The sequence below is a fragment of the Microcaecilia unicolor genome, chromosome 3 (genome assembly GCF_901765095.1).
Source record: "Microcaecilia unicolor chromosome 3, aMicUni1.1, whole genome shotgun sequence".
Classification (NCBI taxonomy): Eukaryota; Metazoa; Chordata; class Amphibia; order Gymnophiona; family Siphonopidae; genus Microcaecilia; species Microcaecilia unicolor.
In genome coordinates, this window is record NC_044033.1 from 135,708,975 (window position 1) to 135,728,337 (window position 19,363).

A 19,363-nucleotide genomic window follows, 5' to 3' on the forward strand; every position below is an offset into this window, starting at 1 on the left:
TATATATATTTTTTTTTAATCCATCCTTTAAGGAAGCAAGAGGTCATGCAAGACTGAGTAAAATTAATAATTAAGTGCCTTGAGCTGTTACACATATTCAAGCACAGCAATCTCACATTTTGTATGGAAGACTGAATTCATTAATGAATTATGATTGCCTGCAAGGAATTGCCCTTCAGTATGGTTTGGTTCATGAGAGATTGCACAGATATGACAATCAGATCATTTCATGTAGTTTCATCTGTTTGTAATGTTTGGGTGATAGTGATAGTAATCTACCTTCCTCTATCTGGAATGAAAATGTAATAACACTCTTTCAAAACCACATCTCTTTGCTTGTAAAATTTTTAATCTATAATTTTATTTTCAATATGTCTTTATTGGACCTATCTAATCTTTAATTTTAATTTAACATCTAAGTACCCTACTCGGAGAATGTGTAATAACAAAGGTAGGCACAGAAAAATGGTTGTCATACAGTACCTGTGCTCCCCATGTTATTATTATAGATAACACATTAAAAAGTATGGGGATTACTACTCACCCAGCTTGATCTACTTTCTCATATAGAAGTTGTGGCCACTATTATTAAGCCACAGTTGCTAAGGGCAGGAAAAAGTGGGCTTCGCTGCTGCCCCATTTACCTTACTGGATTACCAATGAATTTAAGGTAGGCCCGGGGTTGGGTCTACTGTTGTTGGTGGGGAAAGGGGGGTTAAGAGGGGAATCCGGATTGGGGATGATGCTACTATTGTTGCGATGGAGGGCTGGGAGGTGGGTCAGTCATGGAGGGGATCGGGACACAATGGGGATGATGCTTCTATTGCTGTGGGGGGGGGGGGGGAGGGGTCCAGGAGGGAACAGAGAGCTTTGACTGTTACAGGCCGGTGACTGGAGGTTATGCAACTGCCGGCCAATGTTCAGTGCCAGCACCCATATAGCTAACCAGGCAGAGTTAGCTATGCAGGCACCGGCACTAATTATTATTAGCACCCGTATAACCTCCCCGACTCCTCCCCTGTAAAGCCCATCTCCTGCCCACTTTCAAAATGACTGCTAAGTGCTGAATACTGGTGTCCAGCACAGCTGAATATCGGCTTTCAACTCACTAAGGGCAATTTAAGTGGGCATTAGTGAACAGCCATATATTGAAAACAATAGAAATAAGCTCTTTTTCTTAGCCGTGCTAAAAATGATCTTAGTATGTGGGAAAGACCTATGTAAGGGTGCAGCTTAGTACAAGACCCCAAAATTCATTGTATACAATGGAAGTAACTCAGTACTATGGCTTCTTTGAAAAGCCATACTGCTGTATATGAAAAAACAATTTTTTTTGTCATCCAAACAGTCCTGCAATTGCTTAAGCACAACTTGTTGCAATGTTTCAGAATAATGGGAGATTCATAATTGACTGCATATTCCCCAGGTCATAATACATAAACCAAAAAAAAAATAAAAAAAATCACTAAGGGGCGAGCGGCAGTAAGCCCAATACAGGCTTTACCGCTCGCTCTTCTGGGACTACCGCTGGCCCAAAGCGTCTGCCAGCGGTAGTCCCACCCCTATTGCATTCCATTTCTGGGGGAAAAGAAAACCCCAGGAAAAAGCTTGCATGGTGATAATCCGGTGGCATAGGAGCCGACTCTGTGGGTGCTTGAGCACCCCCAATATTAAGAAAATTCCTTCTATGTGTCCAGGGAAGGGTTATTTCCACTGGGTTTAGCACCCCCAATAATTTTGAAAAGTTGGCTCCTGTGTCCGGTGGTAATCGGGCATCGCCGTACGCTGGGTGGTGGTAAGGGCTTCCTGCTGCATGGCCACATGGTAACAGTTATCTCACCATGTGTCCATTTTGGGGGGAGCTTTTACCGGCTGCGGAAAAAAAGCCCCGCCGTTATCGCAGGGCCCTTTTTTCACAGCTTGGTAAAAAGACCCCTAAAATTAGTGTAACAGAAAACCACTTTGTCTACAAAACTATAATAATTCTATCATTTATATCAGAAGGAAAAGCTTCAAAACATTTTGGCACGAAAAGTGCTCAGGTAGTGTTCTGTCATTACGGAAAAACCTTCTGAAGATAACAAAATGTATTTTTTGAAGCTTTTCCTTCTGATAAAAATGATGGAATTATTGTGGTTTTGAAGATTGTTTTGCTTTCTGTTACACTATATTTAGAGAAGATGTTTGGTTTATGTATAGTTATCTTTTGATATACTTCACTTCTCACAAAGGGCCTCTTATATCAAGCCGCACTAGTGGCTCCTGTGCGGCAAAGCCGACGGAGCCCATTCAAAGTGTATGGGTTTTGTCAGCATTACCGCAATGGGAGCCGCTAGTGTGACTTAATAAAAATGGCCCTAAGAGTACATTGCATATTCTTCAGGTCACGCCTGCCGAACAATAGGTTATTTTTAAAAAGTCAGTCAGTAAATAGTTTTCTGTAGTTTTGCTGGAAAATACCTCTTCTGAAGCAAAGTATTAACCAGATTGTCTCTAACATTGTCCACAACACAGGCTGCTACTTTAACAAGACTCAAGGGACATGGACTGAGAGGACAACAAAATATTTCATGTGAGACAGGATTTTAATTATGTCTGCCTTATTCACAGGGGAAAAATTATGCATTTTACTTCAGGATCAAATTGCAATTCTGTCTGTGCCTCAATTACATCCATTTTAACTTGATTATGCAATCTTAACATGTTATCAAAGAAGTAATCAGAAACAACTGGGCAATCAAGGAGGGAATCAAATAAATGATTGTGATGATGAAAAAAGATCAGAGGTAACTGAAAAAAGCTTATGAGATTTATTCATGGAAGTTGCAATGTTTTTTGTGCTTAAAGAAGGCCTTGTTCCCTTTACCCAATATTGTTTTATTTATGCTTAATAACAAATCTAAATAATTTTCTACCTACCAACAATAAAGCTTTCCTTCATCCTTTTCAAAATTGTGTTTTGTTTATGAAAGTTTATTTAAAAACCAGGAAGAGTTACAATTTGTACCCAAGCCTCATAGGTGCAAAATGACAGTGAGAGGCATACAGTTGAGGACGCCCAAAATTGGCTTTCAATTATGCCAATTTGGGCGACCCTGGGAGAAGGATGCCCATCTCCAGATTTGTGTCGAAAGATGGGCGCTCTTCTTTTTCGAAAATAAGCCTGAGTGTCTTCTTGACAAACGAATTCCAATCTTCAACCATGGAATCAGGGTCTGTAAGATCAGTTTGTGCTGTTTTGTATTGCAGATGTCTCAGTGCCTAACTCTGAGTGACATTTATTGAATCTGACTTTTAGCATGTTTTTTTAAACACTGGCAGTGGTGACCAAATAGATCTGGATATTCATCATCCAGAGAGTGGCTGGTTCTAAATATCTGAGTAGAGCAGTGACTGTTGCAGGTTTCTTGGTGGTGGCTATGTTGAACTTGACCGACTAAAGTTAGAACAGCTTTTTTTAAAATATCACTACCAACTGTATAACTTTTAGCTCTGCCCTCGCTCTATACCTGTACCATCCTGGCACTGTCTGGATAATGCTAAGGGAGTCTGTAATGTAGTAAATTTAAAAACAAATCAGAGAAAATATTTCTTCACACAACGTGTAATTAAACTCTGGAATTTGTTGACAGAAAATGTAATAAAAGCAGTTAGCTCAGCAAGGTTTAAAAAAAAAGTTTGGATATCTTCCTAAAAGAAAAATCCATAGCCATTACTAAGATGGACTTGAGAAAATCCACTGCTTATTTCTAGGATAAGCGGCATAAAATATACTGTATTGTACTGTTTTGGGATCTTGCCAGGTACTTGTGACCTGGATTGGCCACTGGGCTTGATGGACCTTAGGTCTGTCCCAGTATGGCAAGACTTATATTCTTATCCTACTTTGCTATCCAGATAGTATTGTTAAAAAGTCATTTTTTTCAGATAATGGTGGCCATTATCCAGATACATAGCTTTGAATATTGATCCATACATTCCTAAGGTTAGATGAATTTTCAGCTAAGTGAGGACCTAAGAGCGTTTTGAAAATGGACCCCACTTTGAATATACAACTGTATATCTCATTCTATTATAACCCGCTTAGATTCATTTGGTTAGTGAGATATAAATGCTAGATTACTATTATTATTATATAATAATAATTATTATTATTAATTACTTATCTCCTTCCAAAATAACCATCACTTTATTTTCTAATGTAGAAATCAGTCCCTAAAGTGCAATTATAGGGCATGTTTAATATTCATGCTTTGAAAATGATCATAGTCCAGGCAAAAAAAGGAAACAGAGTTCACCACTTCCACAGGAGAAGCAAGCACAAAATAACAAGGGTGGAGGTGGAGAAAATTCCAAATGACCAGAGCAAACAAGGAGTAAGAGCATCCAAAGAGCTTATTCGCCAAATAAAACTGATCCAAAACACCCTACACAGGCCATGTTTCAGCACAAAGCCTTCTTCAGGGGTCAATATGGTTCAGGTTAAATCAGCAACGCAGAGAGTGTAAAAACCATTAAATACTCAAACACAATACACTAGACACTGATTTCTGTTTCTTTCTGCTTCAGTTCATCATTTGTTGAAAATGATGTCATTCGAAGGTTAAATCTGGTTCTGTCACTTTTCAGTGTCTTGAAGAGAAATACCAGATCCTAGGGATGATAAGCCCACAACAAAGACATATAAAGAAGTGTCCCCTTTGCCTTCTGGCACACCACCAGAGCTAGTCATGCGTCTGGTCATCTGCGGTTCTCAGGGAACACGCCATCGCTGCAACAAGATACCTGCGCTGGGGCCACGCTGGCTTCACGGTCAACCTGGACCGTAGGAGAGGCAGCAGCAGAAGCTCGAAATTGGTCATTTGGAATTTTCTCCACCTCAACCCCTGTTGTTTTGTGCTTGAAGATGATCATTACATCATTGTGCCCTCAATGGGGCCAGATACACAGTGTTAACCCCTGCATGTGTAGGTTCTCAGTCTCAGCCAGAAAGCCAAGAAAGGACCTTCCTTAGGTCTTAGTTCAGACCCTGCTAACGGACCTTAGACAAAGCGAGTGAAAATTATTGGCTGGATTACTGCAGAGTGGGAGTGTTGAAAAGCAGATAGGATGGCAGGTGGCAATTCTGCAGCAGCGAGTGGATTATGTAGCATTTTCCATGCATACAAAAGTATAACAGACTGTGGTTTATGGCAATAAGATATGACACAGCCACTGGAGAATAAAAGCCTATAATAGAATCATAAATAGATCTTACAAAATACTTCATAGTGGAGCTGTAATTAAATTAAGTGAGATAAATATTATACTTTAATTCAAAGATGTAGCTGATCTTACTCCAGAGACTTCATTAGACCTTTCTGCCAATTTACGTTTTAACCAAGAATTCCTTAGGTTGATCAAAAAAATACATGTTGTCCAAATTAACTATAAATATAGCTGGATATAATACAGCTGTGGTCACATTAAACAGAGCAAAATCAATTTTTGTTTGCAGGGTAAGCTTTACATGATGGCATGTGCCTTTGAAAATCATGACATACCTGTACTGTGCATTCTTCATAACCCAACATCTTAGTTGCCTCTGAAAAATGGTTCATTAGTAATGCAGAGCAAATCTTCTTTTCTCTTCAGTGCTTCGTAATATTTTGCATATGTTACTATGAACATCAAGGCAGGAGAGCAGTAAGCATTATCCACTACTAGGCACCATTTCACAAGAAGATATTAACGTTTTTCCACCTGGTAAAAGAACTGTTCATGTGTGCTGGTTAGGTTTATGTATAATTATAGTATTAATATACATAAATTAACTTGCTAATGAGGGAATGAGATGCAAATTTATGCAGAACAGCTGATTGCATGTTGGTGTAATAAGTATATTGTTTTGCAAATTGCTTCTCAGATGTATTAAAGTAAAATAAAGTATATTTATTATTTATTTATTTATTCATGATATTTATACCCCACATTAGCCCAAAATAGACTCAATGTGGCATACAAACAAACAATAAGTGAAAAAACATAATAATATACAGAATATAACACAAATTACAATAACTTCAAGAAGCAAATTAATACATATGCAGTAAGTAACCAGGGATTTAGAGTATCTCAAGGACAAATAATAGATGGATAGATGAGAGCATAATTAGGAAGGACTTGATGGGGGGGGGGGGGGAAAAGGATGAAACAAGTTTAAGAAAAGGATGATATACCTCGGGGACGTTTAGTTGCGATATCATTTGTATAAATCAGAGGGGATCAACAGCACAGCACTGATAACACATCAACATGTGGTTGACCATGAGGTGAGGTGAAAGAAGTAACTTTACTGGGGACCTAACATGGACTATGGTTCAGCTTATTGCCTACATCAGAGGTCTGCATTTAAAAATATATAGATATACATACATACATAACAAACAATCACATTGGTTAAAATATAATTATAAATATCAATCATAAAACACAATCCTAATAACGGTCAAAAAATTCTAACATTGTGTAAATGACTTAAACTTCAGTCAACATTCAGGGGAGGTAGATAGGCTGCAGTGCTAAAAATGTATATAATGCATTCATAGCTTGCTGGGTATAAGTATTACAAGGATATCTATCCATTATGAGAGTAATCTTACAACAGGTCACCTGCATGGGGAGGTCAAGTAGGCACCTATTTTGGGTATGATTTAGAAAGTCATATAGATGCCTATGTCTTTTTATAAAATACCCGCAAAATCCTGCAGAAATGCCTACATTTAGGACTGTCCTAAATTATAGTGCATAGCTAACCAGATAGTGGCTGAGTACTGCTGACTGTTCATAGAGTTAGGCAGAATGTCCATGCTCTGTCCTCTCTTCCTTGGCACTATCTGGGTAGTCAAAAGTACAAAATTCCTCTCACCAATTGAAGACTGCAAGAGGATAACAAATTCTCTTTAAACATACAAACCACTAAAAGGAAAAATGTGAGCTAAGACCCATTAAATGTTGCTGCAATTTTAAAAGCAGCTACAGTCCTATCATTAGCGTAAACAACCTCCTGTGATTTCCTTTTTATAATTTTTAAATATATTTCGACAGGTTCATTATCAGTATTCTAATAGGTCTGTCTCAGTATTCCCAGTGTCCCCTACCTTCCCCTCTACCCCTCTTCGTCCCCCCTCCTACCAACCATGAGGATCCGACCTGCACGCATCCGAGGCCGCCAGACGCCCCGGCCGCCCTGATGACTTCTCCTCCACCTCCTGTAATTTATTTTCAGTTATGTTTCTTCATTCGGGAGTGAGTTCAATACCAAGCTACGGGCTTTATGTGACAAAGACTGAATATATCTATCCCAGGTTAATAAAAAGAATTTCCTTCTTTTAAAAGTCGAGCGGGCGTGTTGGAGTTCCAAAAGCATCAGCTCGTGTAATCTATTTCTCCACTGCCAATACGATGGTGCCTGATCGCTGGTCCAGACCCCCAACATTACTCTTTTGCCCAATATCCCTGCTTTCCAAAGCAACAGTTTAAAATGTTTATCCTGTGTACCAAAGTCTTCATAGCGATCTAAGAGGAATCCCATTGGGGAGAACGCCACCGGTCGTCCCCCCAACTGTTCAAAATAACGGGCCACTCCTTTCCAGAATTTTTGAATATGTACATATTTCCAGAATGCATGAATAAATGAGTTTATCTCTGTCTTACATTTTGTACAAATGGGAGAATCAATCAAAATATTATAATACTATAACATAAATAATATTTAAAAACTAGTACATGTGATAGTGATCCTACAAAAAGGATCACGTATAATAATACAGAAATAATGCATAATCTTGAAAAAATGCATATAATAATTGAGAATGTCATTATAAATAACAAATCTAGTGACAGTTACAGTTAATATACCTCATCAAAATTGCATTCATCTTAAAAGATTAATCATAAAAGACTAATTGCCTAAAAACTGGTAATCAAAAACCGATAATTTCTGTATTATTATGCATGTTCCTTTTTGTAGGATCAATATATATGTACTAGTTTTTTTAATATTATTTACCTTTTTTTATTATAATATTTTGCACATTTCCTTTGTAAATTAGTTTGATTATACATGTACTCTTGCTTGTTGGATTATATATGCACTAGTTTTTATATTATTTATATTTTATTGTACTAATTTGCATGTTCATTTTGGTCTCTTGCAACTAGTATAATTTAAAGATTTTGTCATATATACGTCATGTACAGTTTAAAGACTGTGTCATTTTCATGTTATACTTTGTCATATTCATGTTGCGTATTGTTTTTAGGGACTCCTGAGCGTCTGAAACACGACTCGTGTTGAGTCCATATTTTATGAATTAAACTCTTGCTGTGAACTTTGTTGAGTCCAGTAGAAGTTTTTTTGACATCATCCATTCTGTCTCCTTCGCTCTGACTTTGTTCTTTGGTTTGACCAGTGCGGAGGTTTGTTTTCTTCTGTCTTTGTCGCACAATTTGACACAAACCAATGAAATTGCTTCTCCAACTGTTCAATATTCTTGACAACAACGCAGGTTCAATTAATCCTGGAGGCAACCATACTGACTTGTTTCTAACAATAGATTGTTATATGTAGCTGACCTGTTCTTTACTAAAAAAAAATGTTTCACCTGCAAAACACAAAAAATCGTTCAAAATCAACATGGCATTGAAAGGCATCATACCTTTGAGTAGGGACAAAAGATAGCCTTTTAGATAAAATTGTAATCTCATCAGGAGTCAAAATCAGCTGAGATAAATTAATCACTGCCAGATCTTTTGCTGTTGTGACCATGTGTACAGTATGTCCTGTCTGCCCGGTTTGTCCTGCTTGTCTTGTTGAAACTGTCATCCTTGGCCTATCTGGGTAGTGCCTGGACAGTCTATAAGAACTTTCGGGAGAACTATCCAGATAGTGCTGCTGAAAATTCATGGCTCGAGCCCAGAAAGGACATTTGTCTGGATATTAGCTGCCATTATAAGTGCTTTTGAATTTTGGGCTGTGAATTTTGTAATTTGTAGTCTAATTGTAGGGTTTGCAGACCAACAAACATATTGTCAAAGGACAACTCGTAAAGGGTTTCCCCTTTGAAAATGCAGACAGCAGGGAACAGAAGAATCAATTTCAAATTAAGCATGAATGTTTTAAGAATAATTAAATTAATTAATTAACTAACTAATTAACTCTGTGGTCAGTGTGTAGTGGTAGCAGCTAAGAAAGCAAATTTAATGTTAAGAATTATTAGGAAAAAGAGTGGAAAACAAGAATGAGAATGTTTTAATGCCTTTGTATCACTTCATGGTGCAATCACACCTTGAATATTGTGTGCAATTCTGGTTTCTGCATCTCAAAAAAGATACAACAGAATTAGAAAATGTACAAAGAAGAGTGACAGTAATGATAAAGGGGATGGGATGACTTCTTTATGAGGAAAGGCTATAGCGGCTAGGGCTCTTCAGCTTAGACAAGAGACGACTGAGGGGAGACATAATAGAGGTCTATAAAATATTGAGTGGAGTGGAACGGGTATATGTGACTCGCTTGTTTACCTTTCCAAAAATACTAGGACTAGGGGATATGCAATGAAACTATTAAGTAGTAAATTTAAAACAACTGGAGAAAATATTTTTTCACTCAACATATAATTAAACTCTGGAATTCTTGCCAGAGAATGTGATAAAACAGCTTAGCAGGGTTTGAAAAAGGTATGGATAATTTCTTAAAAGTAAGTCCATAAGCCATTATTAAGGTGGACTTTGGGGAAATCCATTGTTTATTTCTAGGATAAGCAACATAAAATGTGTTTTACTGTTCTGGGATCTTGCCAGGTACTTGTGACCTGGATTGGCCACTGTTGGAAACAGGATACTGGGCTTGATGGACCTTTGGTCTGCCCCAGTATGGCAACATTTATGTTCTTATGTTCTTAAATTAGAGGCCTTTTAACTAAAGCTTAGTTCATATGTATAAACTGAGCTTTTTAGTATTTAGCATGCGCTATTTCTGTTAGCACACACTAAGCTTCAGTAAAATGAGCCCTTAAATTGCTGCTGAAAGGAAATTGGTAACAGACACCTTCATTATTCTCACACTCTCTCCAAAATACAATAATCATGAAAAATAGTTAACCCTTGATTTAATGGACCCCTGATTTAACGGATTTTGTATTTAACGGACAGGATTCAGAGGAGCAAAAAACACGTGACAAGGGTGCATTTCCTCTTCCTCCCTGCACCATGTTCTTGTCTTTGTGGGCAGCATTTGTTTAGTGATATCTGTGCACTGTAGACCCCCATATGCTCAATGATCAACTATCAGCGGCATAATCGAAAGAGAAAGGAGCCCATCTTTCGACACAAATTGGGAGATGGGCGCCCTTCTCTCAGGGTCGCCCTAATTGGCATAATCGAAAGCTGATTTTGGGTGTCCTCAACTGCTTTCCGTCGTGAGGACGACTAAAGTTCACGGGAGCGTGTCGGCACCGTAGCGAAGGCAGGACAGGAGCGTGGTTAAGAGATGGGCATCCTCGGCCGATAATGGAAAAAAGAAGGGTGTCTCTGATGAGCATTTGGCCGACTTTACTTGGTCCAATTGTTTTCATGACCAAGTCTCAAAAAGGTGCCCAAACTGACCAGATGACCACTGGAGAGAATCGGGGATGACCTCCCCTTACTCCCCCAGTGGTCACCAACCCCCTCCCACCCCAAAAAAAATTACAATTAATTTTTTTTGCCAGCCTCTATGCCAGCTTCAAATGTGATACCCAGCTCCATCACAGCAGTATGCAGGTCCCTGGAGCAGTTTTTAGTGGGTGCAGTGTACTTCAGGCAGGCGTACCAAGGCTCAGCACCCAAGGTAAGGGAGCTATGCACCTGGGAGCAATTTGTGAAGTCCACTGCAGTGCCCCCTAGGGTGCCCGGTTGGTGTCCTGGCATGTGAGGGGGACCAGTGCACTACAAATGCTGGCTTCTCCCAAGACCAAATGCCTTGGATTTGGTCGTTTTTTAGATGGACGTCCTCGGTTTCCATTATCACCGAAAACTGAGGTCGCCCATCTCCAAGGTCGACCATCTCAACATTTAGGTCAACCATCTCTAAGGTCGACCTAAATGTTGACATTTGGGTGTCCACGACCGTATTATCGAAACGAAAGATGGACGCCCATCTTGTTTCAATAATATGGGATGCCCCGCCCATTTGCGGGGACGTCCTCAGAGATGGGCGTCCTTAGAGATGGTTGTCCCCGTTCGATTATGCCCTTCTATGGCTTCCAAACCTAGTGATATCAGTAGAGAGAAGAGAAAGCAAGTGAATTTAAGTGTGAGGCAGAAACTTGAGTTAATCAAGAAACTGGAAAGTGGAGTTTCAATAGCCTAACTTTGTGCAGAATTTGGCATCAAGAAACAAACCATTTCGGATATTTAAAAAAATCAAATCTCAAAGTAACTGAATTTACTTTTAAATATAGTATTGAAGGTACAAGTGGTGTAAGAGCTACAAAACATGTGAAAGAAGCCAGAAATAAAATTTTATGGCCCACTATTCAGACCACGGGAGTTAGCCTGGCTAAAATAATCTTTAGGGTGATTGGTCAATCTGTGTTGAATTGTTTACCTGCTTCACTGTTTCACTATCACATTTTCAAAAGTGAGGGACAGGCAAGCTCTGCAGGACTCCAGGGAATCTGCCTATCCCTAGTGATTGAAAACACAATATTAAAGAGGCACAACCCACTGGCTACCCACTCAGCTTAGAGTGAGCAGTAGTTCCAACAACGTATGGTACAGAATGAGAAAGTGTGATGGGGAAGTGCTCATTTAGGTTTTGACTTTGGTGTCATTTTCTATCTTTGTTTTTGGAGAAGAAATAGTAACAGAATTGGATTGGATAAATGTTATAAAGCTATATATTTTTAATTGTGAATGTCATTTTTGTAAGAATTTCTGAGATTGTGCGGGTTAGAAAATGTTGCAAATAAATAACAAGTAAACAAACAAAAAAAAAGAAAATAACACATTTTTTATTAGACTAACCTAATACATTTCATTTGCTTTCTTTCTTTCTTTTTTTTTTTATTTCGCCTTATTACCTTTAGAAGACAAACATGCCAAACACATTGCTTTATTTTAACATTATAAGTGCCACTCCATGCAGGTTACTCCCCTCTATGCCTTTTTTTAAATGTAAAAGTTTTGCTTCGAGTAGAAATGCTCTATCTGGTCAATATTCAACAGGGGCAGTCTTAGCAACTGTGGGACCCTGTGCAAACCAGTTTGGTGGGGTCCCCCACCTGTAAAAATTGAAACATGTATGTACAGTTGATGATTATTCACAAACCCTGTCTGATGTTATGACTAACTAAAATTAAATTAACGTTTTGAAGTTACCTCAGTATGGCCAACATACAATCCCTCCACTGCAAAACACGAAGCACAAACTCGTGCAGAAACACACTCAGAACCTTACTGTACCATAACAGCACTAACTCCCAGGAAGTAAAGAGAAACAACCTTATCTGTGAAAAGGCAGCACTGTAAATATTACACAATACCCTAAAACCCCAATACACTATCTAGTGAGAAAAAAAAGAACAAACGGGACTGCTAAAGATCTCTACACAAAAACTGCATGGTGGCCTAGCAGAATAACACACCTTGCTCACACATGTGAAACACAGTCTATCAACAACTATGAAATAAGGAATCACAGACCAGTAACAGATATACAAAAGCAAAAATCTGAATTGGAAAACAAGGAGTCAGACTCTGCATATACTAGAGAAACAGAAATGGAAATACAAAACAGCAGATGAATATTTTCCAAAGTTTGACATGTTCACAGATAAATTAAAAAATAAATAATGTTTTTCTACCTTTGTAGTCTGGGCATTTTATTTTTACATTTGATTTGGTCCATGTCTTTTCTGCTTTTCCTGGATCTCTTCTGCATTTCTTCTCCCTCCATGTCTGCCATCCATCTTCTTTCTGCATCCCATCTGTTCGGTCTAGCCTCTCTCCCTTCTGTGTTCCTCTTCAGCATCTGCCTAGACTATTTTCCACTCTCCATGTGTCAGTCTTCTAAAAAAATTTTCCAAGGTGGCTTTTCCATTTTTTTTCTCATCTTGTTTTCTTCCTTTTCTTCTGTACATCTGTCTGGCACTGATCTTTCATTTTATGTTTTTCCCCCCACTTTTCTCTCACCCGCATCTATCTACTGGCTTTTACCATCTCCCTCCCATTCCATTTCCAGCACTCCCATTGCCCCCTCTGTCTCTTCCTCACCCAGTCTCCTAAACCCCTCCCCATCTTTCACTTACTTCTTTAGTTTCCCATTCCCATCCTCTGTACTTGCCCTCTTAGCCCTCAACTACCCTCCACTGCACCTCACGACCCTATCAGTCCCAGCTTCATCCTTATTTCTCCTTCCTTCCCTTGCCTCTAAGGCCATTCTTCTGTCTTGTTACACGATACCCAATAGCCTCTCTTTCACCATCTTTTAACCCCATTTCCACCTCAGCCCCTTCAGAGACCCATCCCCTTCCTCCCATGCTCAAGTACCCCCATCTATTATCAATGCATCTGATCCCGTCTCCAGTCTCCCAGGTCATTCACGCTATGTCTCAACCTTTCCCTAAATCATTCCCTTTTCTTGCCCCTCTTCTCATATCCCTCATTTCACACCCTCACTCATTCTGCCAACCCATCAATAAATCCCCAGAAATGGTTTACGCGGCAGTAACTCAGTGGCAATTAGGCATCGCAGTGTGCTGCCCAGTTACCGCTGGGTTAGTGTGGGAGCCCTTGTTACCACCTCAGTGGGTGGCAGTAAGGGCTGCCAACCACATGGCTATGCGGTAAGAGTTGTCTCACCATGTGGCCATTTTCTTTTTGCGGAGGTGTGTGCTTTTACCGGCTGCGGAAAAAAGGGCCCTGGTGTGCAGGAAAAACTGCCCCTGCCAGCAGCACGGAGCCCTTTTTCCTGCAGCTTGATAAAAGGACCCCTATGCTTCTTGATTCTGAATATGTGAAGAAAAATGCTAACGTGTAAGGCAACAACAAAGATTTTTGGAGTCACCTGATGATGATGAAGGTAGTAGTGCTGAAACATGGCCCGTGTTGAGTCCCTATGCACTTGATGATTTGAGGTTGACATATTTTTATCCCTATAAAGGACATTTTCTGAGAACCAGGTTTCCCCTTCCCCATTTCCTTGGTCCTCTCAGCCACTCCACTTTTGAGAAAATTGCATTGGTTGCCTGCGAAGGCACAAGTAGTATTTAAATTATTTATTTATTTATTTATTTGTTACATTTGTATCCCACATTTTCCCCATCTATTTGTAGGCTCAATGTGGCTCACATAGTATGAACAATCACTTTCTAAGGGGTATGTTTACTAAGGTGCGTTAGCATTTTTAACATGCCTGTAAATTTGAGTGTCTTAGGGGTCCTTTTACCAAGCTGTGGGAAAAAGGGCCCAGTGCTAGTGACGGTGGCCATTTTTCCCATGCGCTAGGGCCCTTTTTACCACAGTGGGAAAAAAAGACCCCAGGCACACATGATCATGCAGTAAGAGAACTCTTACTGCACATCCATGCGATGGGGAGCCCTTACCGTCACCCTTTGAGGTGGCGATAAGAGCTCCCACACTAACCTAGGGGTAACTGGGCAGCACACGGAAATACATGATTATCACCGAGTTACCGCTGCACAAGCTATTTCCAGGGTTTTCTTTTTCTCCAGAAAAGGGACGCGCTCGGGGCAGGACTACCACCGGCGGCCATGTTGAGCTGGCGGTATCCCAGAAGAGCGAGCAGTAAGCCCATGTTGGGCTTACCGCCACTCTGTAAAAGGGTCCCTTAGTACTTTTTGAAAGAATGAACAATCAATTCACACTTACCTGTTCTACAAGACTCAGGATTTAGTCCTTCCTGCATTCCTCAAATGGGTCTCATTTTCCCACAAAACTCTAATCGTAACCTTTCCTTCTTGGTGCTTCTTTGACCTACTCCAAGAAGATTTAGGACCTCCATGCCAATACTGTTGCTAGTGTACCCCTATCTCAGTGCCTTGGAGTCTTCTTGTCAATGTCAGTACTGCTTTGCTGCTCTCCTGTTGCATTGCTTTCTCTATGGCAATGCTGGTACTACCATGTCTCTTGGGAGTCTTTCTGCCAATGCTGGTGTTTCTTTTCTCCTCTCCCTCTGCGTCATCATGCCAATGTGTTGGCATATTATCCCTTTTCTGATGCTTTGGGATCTCCATACTAAGGCTGATGTTGCTCTACCCTTTTTTTTTTGGTACATTTGTACCCCGCGCTTTCCCATTCATGGCAGGCTCAATGCGGCTTACATGGGGCAATGGAGGGTTAAGTGACTTGCCCAGAGTCACAAGGAGCTGCCTATGCCTGAAGTGGGAATCGAACTCAGTTCCTCAGTTCCCCAGGACCAAAGTCCACCACCCTAACCACTAAGCCACTCCTCCCATGCCTTTTCCACATGCCTTTCTCTTTTAATTCCACTCTTTTTGTCACTTTGCTGCTCTGTCAGTGACTTGGAATCTTCATGCACAGTTAATGCTCTTTGCCCCTCGTTAGGTTCCATGGCATTTTCATAACACTCTTAGGGGCCCTTTTACTAAGCTGCGGTAAAAAGTGGCCTGTGCTAGTTTTGGTGTGTGAAATTGGTGCGTGCTGGGCCACTTTTTACTACAGCAGGAAAAAGGCCTTTTTAAAAATGGGGCAATAAATGGTTGTGCGCTAATATTAACTTAACATACTGCTATTTACTGCCTGAACCCTTACCGCCACCTATTTAGAAGGCAGTAAAAGATCACGCGCTAACCCCACATAACTGAGAAATAGTTCCTTGAGGCAATCCTTCAGTTCTTTTTACAATCTTCTAAATGTCTAACTGTAAGACATCTGTAATGTCTGCTACTTCCTTCTGAACAGTATCCATGTTGGTGGGCTTAGCAACCACCTTAGATATATCGGCACTAGTTAGAAAATAGGGAAGTCCAGGAGAGACAACTCTACCTGCTTCTATTAAAGATAAACGTGTTGCTGAATCAATATGGCCAGAAGCTAAAGACACGGAGTTACATGGGGGAGGGATACAGCTTCCTACACTGAAAGAAGCCCTTTCTCTGAAGAAGTTGAACTGCCAACAAATTGAACAGGTGATAGATGTTTATCTATAGGCATAACCAGACCCATTGTACACATAACCTGGTTCTTTTCTTTGATCATCTTTTTATGCATCTTATTGAAAAAAACCTCATCAAACCAGTGGCATAGCCACAGGTGGGCCTGGGTGGGCCCCGGCTCAGGCCCACCCAACAGTAGCACACGTTTAGCGGTAGCTGGTGGGGATTCCAAGCTCCACCAGCTGAAGACTTCCCCCTGATGGTAACAAAAGTACTACTCTCTATGATACCAGCACCTGTGCATGCTCAGTTTTCAGCGCATGCCTACTGGAGACTGCCAAGGTGGAAAGAAGCATTTTCCTGCCAGCTGAGATATATTTTTGGTGGTGGGGGTGTGTGGGGGGGGGAGAGAACATTTGGTGCCCACTCACTTCTTGCCTAGGCCCACCCAAAAATCTGTTTTCTGGCTACGCCCCTGCATCAAACACTATGTAAAGCCTTTCTAGGAATATCTTCTCACCTCTGGAATAATGGGCTTCTATAAGAGAGCAAACAGTGAAGTTTCCCCAAAGTTCCTCCAAAGTTCTGTGACCAAAGGGACCATACCCCTTTGGGCAATGCCTCTGTTGTCACAAGCCTATGGCATTCACTGCAGACAGAGGGTTCTTTATATATTCTGGTACCCTTTTTCCTTTGCCTCCCACTGCATGTCACAGGTGTGATGGTAAATCCTTCACTCCCAAAGGAGTTACATATGGGGGGGGGGGGGGGGGGCTACCATATACATGCAGTGCATTCTGGATGACATCACTGGGTTTGCTTGGAAACTGTGGTGTAACAAGTGTGAGGGTATGTTCTTCACTTCCCTCCCCATTGACTTTAAAGGACCTAAGTCATTCAAATGATCCCCCCCCCCCAAAAAAAAAATGGGGGATTTCTAAGACAAACTGAATGGGTGATTGAACCAAAGACAAACTAAATAGAAAATTTTTGTCATGCAAATCCCTGCTTGGTGGTACTCCGGGATGCATTTCAGCAGCAGCTTTGTCTTGTCTGATCTGAAATTCATTTTGCATGTCTTTGGACTGGCTTGAAGTGTTCTTGCACTGCTTTCCAGTTATGATGCCAATTTTATTCATTCAGATTGCCAAGGGGTATCTTTCTATTCTTACCATCTTCTCTCCTCCCATCTCTCCTTTTTCCTGCTCTTCTATTCTCACTTTCTCTGCTCTCTTCTATGATCTACCTCTTCCTCCTCATTTTCATCACTCAAACTTCTGCAGAATTCTTTGTCTTCATCCTCTCAATAGGCATCTACACAGGCTACTCAATTATACCTCAAAGATGCCCTTCTCCACCAAAGAAAGACATAACAAGACAAATCAACAGAGACTTTCACATTAGGATTGTTATACTGGTTGTGTTTCATTTCAGTCCCCCCCCCCCCCCCCCTCCTAATTTCATTGATTCTGCTTTTTTCTTCACTTATTTTGTTTCATTCAGTTAGCATTCATTATTGGTAAACAGTGCATGCTAGAAACAAAATTAAACAAAACAAAACATATCCTTCAAAAAATGTTTTAGCTCATTTTCTGCTGAAACACAAAAATCTGTTTTGCTGCATTTATCTTTTTGTATCAAATGCACATTTCGATTGAATATATTCCAGTAATGTAGCTGACAAAAATCCAACCAAGGGGAAGGAAAAGCTTATGGAATATCCCAGCATGAAACAACTTGCTCAGAAAATGCTGAGCTCCTCAACATTTCCTATACTGCACAATCTTCTACACCTCAGTGACTGAGAATGACTGTGAAGACCAAACTTTTAGATTTTTCATGAAGGTATAATCTGGCTTTGCAAATTCACAGGTCCATGTGGTATCAAGTAGCATGGTAAATATGCCACAACATGGAAACCTCTCAAAATTACCAAGTGACATTTTTGCCTTTTTTGTTAACCCAATATATAATATCAGCCAGTTTACTTTGGGCAACTCACCTTTGTTATTTAAATTGGTGTTTTAAAGTACATTGTTCCCTAAGCATTTAGGGGCCCTTTCACTAAGCAGCAGGGGTGTAGCCAGACCTCGGCGGGAGGGGGGTCCAGAGCCCGAGGGGAGGGGGCACATTTTACCCCCCCCCCCAGTGCTGCCGACCCCCCACCACCACTTTCGATCCCCCCACCTCCGCCACCCCTGCTGACCCTCTCCCGCTGTCGCCAGATACCTTTGCTGGCGGAGGTCCACAACCCCCGCCAGCCGAAGTCCTCTTCAGCGCCAGTCTCCGGCGCGTTCGCTGATCTGTTTCTGTGAGTCCTGACGTCCTGCACATTCCTACATGCAGGACATCAGGAGTCAAGACCCACAGAAACAGATCAGCGAATGGCACGCGCCGGAGACCAGCGCTGAAGACGACTTCAGCTGGCGGGGGTTGGGGACCCCCGCCAGCAAAGGTACCTTGTGTCGGTGGCGGCGGTGGGGGGGGGTCAAAAGTGGCAGGGGAGGGTTGGCGGCGGGAGAGGGTCAAAAGTAGAGGGGGCCAGGGCTAAATCTGTGGGGGCCCATGCCCCCGTGGCCCACCTAGCTACGCCCCTGCTAAGCAGCGATAAGCCCATTGTGGGCCGATCCGGAACTACTGCCATGCTACCACAGCAGCCCAGCAGTAGGTCTCATCCCTAGCGTGTGCCATTTACAGCGCTACAAAAATATCTCCTATTTTTGTAGCACTGGAACTTAACTGGCGGTAATCAGGTTCACTTACCACACGGCCATTTCTTTTTCCCAAAAATGGACAGCCTGTTATCCACTGTGGTAAACGGGGGGCCTCAGAGTGTGTCAAAAATATGCATTGATGCTAGCACAAGCCCCCTTTTACCGCAACTTAGTAAAAGGACCCCTAAGGGAGGCAATTCTATAAGTAGGTGCCTCTGTTTACACTGATACCGCACAGTGAGAACCCTATTCTATAAGTATCTGGACTCCCCAAAACCATTATAGAATACTAGTGTAATCTGGTATCAGCGCACCTATGGGCCGATGCTCAGAACCAAAAGCGGGCACTAGAGGCAATTAGCGCTGGACTAGCACCTGCATTAGTGACTATAGAATGCTCAGAGGCTATGGTGCGGGAGACATATGTGCCAAAGATTAGTGTAAACAGCATGCTAATGTAGTCAAACAGATGTTAACGATGCCATTTCC